This window comes from Asparagus officinalis, chromosome 2 (assembly GCF_001876935.1).
Source record: "Asparagus officinalis chromosome 2, Aspof.V1, whole genome shotgun sequence".
Taxonomy (NCBI): domain Eukaryota; kingdom Viridiplantae; phylum Streptophyta; class Magnoliopsida; order Asparagales; family Asparagaceae; genus Asparagus; species Asparagus officinalis.
This window is the reverse complement of record NC_033795.1, coordinates 25,182,455-25,189,623: the sequence shown is the minus strand read 5'-3', so window position 1 is coordinate 25,189,623 and position 7,169 is coordinate 25,182,455.

The following is a 7,169-nucleotide window of genomic DNA, read 5'->3' as shown; positions in this document are numbered from 1 at the left end:
CTAAGCAAAACATGACTGGTAAAGCGTCTACTCCCCACGAAGGAGAATGGCGGCTCTTCCCAATTGCCTCACAAAGGAGAGCAAAGCAAGGATATCATATCAGGTACATATTCATGGTAGTTTATCTAGGTGAGACGATTAAAAGCCACACTATACACACGAAGCACGGGATATACTGTCGCATGAATAACACGACAGTATATCCGTCCCTCGGAGTATAGTACAGCGAGAAATCGCCCCAAGATAGTTCAGCCATGTCTTGACCAAGCAAAACATGACTAGTAAAGCGTCCACCCCCACGAAGGAGAGTGGCGGCTCTTCCCAATTGCCTCACGAAGGAGAACAAAACGGGGATGCAAAATGCAGTATGATATCTCAAATGTATGAATGAAAGAGGCGGTGATAAATATACCTGTGCAGCTAAATGGCGTCGGCTCAGGCGACTGAGTCGACGAACGACCTCGAATAACGCGAGATCTCTTAGGCGACATATCTGCAGAGAGAATTAACAGGACAATTACGGAAAATGGAGAAATGTCAGATTAATGAAAGATAAAATGGTGCTCCAATCAGACTTAAGTAGTGGGCTCGATACCGATACAGTTTCAACCCACGAAAGTCATCTACGTGGCCAACAATAAAACACGACGTGCCTACAAATTAGGCTATCATATACGCTAGAAGCCCGATATGGCAGTTATCGCGCACAAATGAAAGTTTAAACCAAGTTATTGAAGTCAAAGGGTGAACGCAAACTAAATATTTCTGTGGCTGAACCCAGTTTATGCACAAAACCAAAATCGAGTTAAGGTCTGACCATCAAAATCCCGAACATCACAGACCCAAAATCCGATGATCAGTTCAGAGAACGTCTCAACCATTCAAAAGTTTCGGCCATCATTCAGAGAACAAATCAAGCGAAAGGGTTCCAACCATCATTCAAGAACCCGAAATCAAGCTTTCTGTTTTCCCCAAATCAAAAACTAAAAAAGAAAAACTAGGGTTTCGGCTATACTCTTAAAATTGAAGTTCAGTTGTTATATGGATTCAAATGGAAGTCTTGAGGGAACGAGGCATACCTGAAATCCGATCAAGAACAGAGATGACGAACCCACGTCGCAAATCCCCTTCAAGATTCAAATCAAAACCCTAAGTCCCCAAACTGAGGCTTCAAGATTCTAGTCGAGCTCACAAATCAAATGAGGAAGGCTGGAAGAAGCTGAAGGATTTGAAAAGAGGAATAAAGGAGGGAAGAGAGAAATTTTCGAACAGAGAAAAAAATCGAAACGAATGAAGAAGAAGAACAGTCGTTCTTTTAAAGTACCGCCCGAAGGTGACTTGCAAAAGCCGAGTCACCACCAACTGACTCGCAAAAGCCGAGTCACCACCAACTGACTCGCAAAAGCCGAATCACCACCAACTGACTCGCAAAAGCCGAATCACCACCAGCTGACTCGCAAAAGCCGAGTCACCACCAACTGACTCGCGAAAGCCGAGTCACCACAAACTGCCTCGCCAGTTCACTCGCAAAAGCCGAGTCACCACCAACTGACTCGCGAAAGCCGAGTCACCACAAACTGCCTCGCCAGTTTCGAGTCACCATTTACTGACTCACAAGACCCAAAGCTGCCTCGCCAGTTCCGAGTCACCATTTACTGACTCGCAAGACCTGAAGCTGGCTCGCGTGTATAGTAAGCTATTTTGGGTCAAATTTTGGGTATTTTGGTCCTTGGTATACGATATCCATATTTAAACTCCAATGGGTATACGAGTTTAAACTGTTTCCCACCCTCGACGGGAAGTTCCTGGAGAATACCGCATACAATATTCTTAAGGATAACCCGGCGACCTCCGATAAGTATATGAGGCTAAACTAACTTTCAGAACTCCCAAGAGTATACGAGTATAAACTGGTCCTCTCTGCTTCAAATGCATGACTTTTGGTCAACGTCTGTCAAGGTGTCGCCAGATGGGAATTCCCCAACAACGAAGATCAACTCAACGTTAAATCAGCGACGTCATTTAGTTTCAAGATTTCAACAGCGGTCAGGCGATAAACGCAGAGCCGTAAAAACTTCATTTTATTCGACAGAACGTGGAATAGATTGAAGGCTGGAGAAATCAAGAGATGAAATCCATTACAGGTCCTTTGTCATCGATTAAAGGCTGGGCCTATCATATCCAAAGTATTTCAGGCTCTTCTATAAAAGAAACGAGACCGAAACACTTTGGAGGGGGTATCTGTAGGCGTTAAAAATTGCCCATGGGTTCTCAAACACAGTGTAAGACAAGGAAAAGACGATAAACGTTATTATCCAAGTCAAAGGAATTCATCCAAAATCAGCAAGGCGACGAAGCATACGCAAAACGAGGAAGCTGGAAGAATCACGAAACATTGCTTAGAAGCTTGAACAGTGCCGAGTCACCAAATGGTGACTCGCACAGTTCCGAGTCACAAAATGCTGCCTCGCACAGTTCCGAGTCACAAAATGCTGACTCGGAATAGTTCCGAGTCACCAAATGCTGACTCGCACAGTTCCGAGTCACAAAATGCTGCCTCGCACAGTTCCGAGTCACAAAATGCTGACTCGGAATAGTTCCGAGTCACCAAATGCTGACTCGCACATTTCCGAGTCACCAGGACTCTTGTTGGATACAAAACCTCCCCAAACACGGATTTCGATGATTTTTAAGGATTCTTTCGTCCCAAAACCTCTCCAACTGCTCTGACTCGCACAGTTCCGAGTCACCAGGAGCTGACTCGCACAGTTCCGAGTCACCAAATAGTGACTCGCACAGTCCCGAGTCACCAGGACTCTTGTTGGATACAAAATCTCCCCAAACACGGATTTCAATGATTTTTAAGGATTCTTTCGTCCCAAAACCTCTCCAACTGCTCTGAGGTTATCCATAAACACGTTTAGACAGTTATAAACTGCAGATAACATTTAAACATCAATTCCTACTAGGAGACACATCTCAAAAGCCTATAAATAGAAGCCTAAGGTCTTCTTTCAAGGGGATCGATCGGAGATCTGAGATTAAAGAAGGCAAGGTGCTGTCAAATTGATCAGTTACCCACGAATTTCAGAGGAGAATCATCACAGCTTGGCGAACACTTTCATAAAGAAAGCCCCTTCGAAAGGTTTGTGATTCTTTTCCCTTCTTTCCTCCGGATTAAACTTGGTTTTAATCTCGAGAAGAGCCACAATCTCGCTTGGTCGTGATTGTCGCTTCCGCAATTGTTTCCTTCGTGAAACAAGAGCGTAATTATATTGTCGATCGGCTTTGGTTTGCGGTGGTCCACGGATTAACCCCGGCACAGGCAAAGATCCCACGTAAAGCAGCTGGAGATAAACTACTGCTGCGTTTTGTTTGATAAAGTTGTAATCTTTATTTTTCGTTGTAAGAAGATCTTATAAAAAGATCAACTCTCTTTTCAATTTGGACTTGTAATCGATAAACGGTGTAACAGGTTTGAAAGCAATGGAAAATGCAACTTTTGACACAAACACCCATGTGTGTGCTACTACACTATTCGTGAATTTACGTATAAAGACATGCGGCTCGAAACCCACAAATATATCTCAAACATGTGCAAAATAAAAATTACAAGAACCTTAGTAGTCGACTACTAAGCCTAGTAGTCGACTACACCGAGTCCATCCATACTCTGTAATAACATATATCAATATTAGTAGTCGACTATTAAGAATATTAGTCGACTACTCTACAAACACACAGTTTTTGTTATACTCAACTGGGCATGAGTAGCCGACTACTAAGCTTAGTAGTCGACTACTCTGTCAAGACACATTCTTTCATGCACAAATTATGCTTATGTCAATTGTACATATCATGACATTAAAGTAATATTTTATACTTGACATATACAACAAGAATTATCTGAATCATCAAATTAAATTATTATATCTTCCAAATTAGGGTTTAACATCCTAATTATATTATATCTTCCAAATTAGGGTTTAACATCCTAATTAAATAATTTCTTCAATTATCTCATATGTAAACAAAGTGATTATCAACACATGATAAAAACTACTCATGAACAGAGGTAAAATTCATTTAAACATGTTTATCTTACTTAGGTATCACAAACCTAGGGTTTAAGTATACTTAATTAATATGAAAACTCAAAGAAACCTTCACATAATATATCAATTATTTCAAATCAGCATATCTACAATTTTCTACAGAATATATTATTAGTAAATTGAGCATGTTTTAAGAATAGTTTTCTCTTTTAGAAACTAGATCCATATAGCTATCATTTGGCACTAGTTTGGTTCAGTTTGGAGTTTATATGATATCTCAAATTTCTAGTTAAAGGTTACACACGTGCAATAACTTTTTGCAGAATATGCCATTAGTCAATTGAGTATATATTTCTTTATAAAAACTCTTTCTTAGAAAGATTTTCTGTTTTGGAAAATAGGTTCATATAGCTTTCATTTGACACTGGTTTTGTTCTGTTTGGAGTTTATATGATATCTTAAATTTCTAGTTAAATGTTATACACATGCAGCAGTTTTCTAAAATCTATGATGAAAACAAAAACTAAACATCTTTATAATTCAATTAGACAATAAATTAGGGTTAACACACGAGTTAAACATAATTATCAAGTTTTTTAAGAAAAATGAAAAAAATTAATCACCCCTAATGTTCATGATCATATTACTATCATAACCAATTATGAAAAGCTAATGATCTAGCATTGGGTTAAGATTTATCATCAAAAATCTCATCTTTTTCATATTAGGTTAAGCCTTAAGTATGAAAATATTGATTAAACACTTTTATAATCATTAAACACTATGGGGATAGGGTTGGATGTAGATGATCTTGCCTTATCACGTGCGCAAGCCTCTGAAACTGATGTGAAACGACTCCTCGTCGCCAAACGCCGTAGATCTCGTCTTTTCCTCGCTTCTCGCCTAACAAGACGATCCCAAAATCTCAACTTTTGGGCTAGGGTTTGAGAGAGAGGAAGGGGGGCTGCTAGTGTTTGAAACTCTGATGAAAATATGATAATTTTCATAAAAACACATGTATATATATATGAAAATCCGAAATAAATCCGTTTGACCCGAATTAGGAAACCTAATCTGACTAGAAAAATAACATTCGGTATTTTAGCTGTAACTTTCTCATACGACCTCGGAATGAGGTGATTTAAGATTTGTTAGAAAGCTGTTGAAGAGATCTACAACTTTAGTCTTTTGAAGTTTTTTAGATTCAAATTGAATTAGTGTATAAAATATATAAACTCTTAACTGGTTATTTTCCCAGATTTCTCTTCGTGCATGTTTTGTGCATTTGTACTCATATATTCACAAATATACATTGAATTGATCTCAAATCAATTCCTATCATACTCAAATATTAAAATATATTACATTTTTACTATATAACATATTTATTATTATTTTTTACATAATATTCAAAATTTTGGGGTTTTACAGCAGGTTTGACATCCTTAGGTTCACATTGGACTGTAACCTTGTGTGAAACGAGGGGCGTCACACTATTGTATGATTATTTATATGTAATTTTATATTAAGTTTATGATTACTTTATTATTTCAAGAATTAAATACTTACTAATTTTTCTTGTATTTTTCACGGAGAATGCTTTGTTAATTAGGACGAAATTGTTCAATATGTTCTTTAAGGGGAACTCATCAATGCTCTTTGCTAGATATACCTTTTGTCAATGTCAGTTCAAGCAATTCATGAATGTTTTCGAATTTTGAGTTTATTTACTTCACTTCTCTATTTGAAATAAAAACATCTTGATTTTTTAAAAAAATATCTCTGAACTTTCTGATAGTTTCTCCTTACAAAATTTATTGTATTTTTTTACTCTATAAATATTATTAACATCAGAGATGAATGTTTATACATTATAATCAATTAATGCTAACTTACTAGATTATAGTCTTTTTGTTAGTTTTATATAATTTAGTCTTCTATCAATTAATGTTATTACTAAAATTATATGTAGTTCCTTTAATTTATATAGTAACGTTAATTTTAATTTGTCATATATTTTTTAAATTTTTATTCATTAACTGGATAGTTTTATTCTATCGTAATTGTTATTTTTTACTAGCGTCAACTTAGACTACTTTTAGATGCTGAAAGGAAAGATAATTTTTAAATTGAAACTTAAATTTATATATCTTAATGAAAGAATATCAAACATTTACTATTTTCTATGCCAAATTTCATCTTTTTTGTGATTTTAAACTTTTGAGGGTGTGTTTTGTAATTTTTTAAACTTTAATAGTATTTTAAAAAAAATTAAATTTTATGTTAGGTGTTTATAATTTTTATATTTTATGAGTTGGTGGTAAGTTTTTAAATGTTAAGATATTTCTTTCAGCTCTAAAATTTCGAGCGTGTTTTTTACAATTACTAAGACTTTGAGTTGTTTTTTGATAAATTCAAATTTTTAGCGATCTATTGATAATTTTCAGATTTGATGTCTACCTGTTATAAGTTTTAAAATTTCAAAATTCTTGTGATTTTTAACTTTTGAGGTAGTTTAGTAATTTATGTAACTTTGAGATTATTTTTTACAAATTTTAAATTTTCAAGTGCCTAATGGTAATCTCTGAAATTTATCTATGTTATTTGCAAGTTTTGAAATCTCTGAATTTAGGGTGCTTTTTTCTAATTTGTAGTTTTGAGGTTGTTTCTATAATTTTAGAAATATTAAGGATGTTAATTATAAAATTTAAATTTCTCAGGGGCTATTTTTAATTTTTAGATTTCATGTTTGTTATTTTAAGTTTTGAAAAGTAAGCGTGTTTTGGATAATTTTGATCTTTTAAAGATATTTTGTGTAGTTTTTGAATTAAATCTTAATCTTATTTTTTTAAAATTGCTGAGCCATAGGTAGTTCATGTGGGGTTAATGTATGATATAATTAGTATTTAGATAGATTAAAATTTAAATAAAAAATTTAAAAGAATATTTCACGTAGTTTGTTAATCTTTTTTTTTAATTCTTAAACTATAGATAGTTCCCGTGAGATTAGATGAGATATAATTAGAATTAGAATACATTAATATTTAAATAAATTATTTAAAATAGCGAAGAATAATAATAAACATTAAAAGATTTTCATGATGTCGTTCTTTT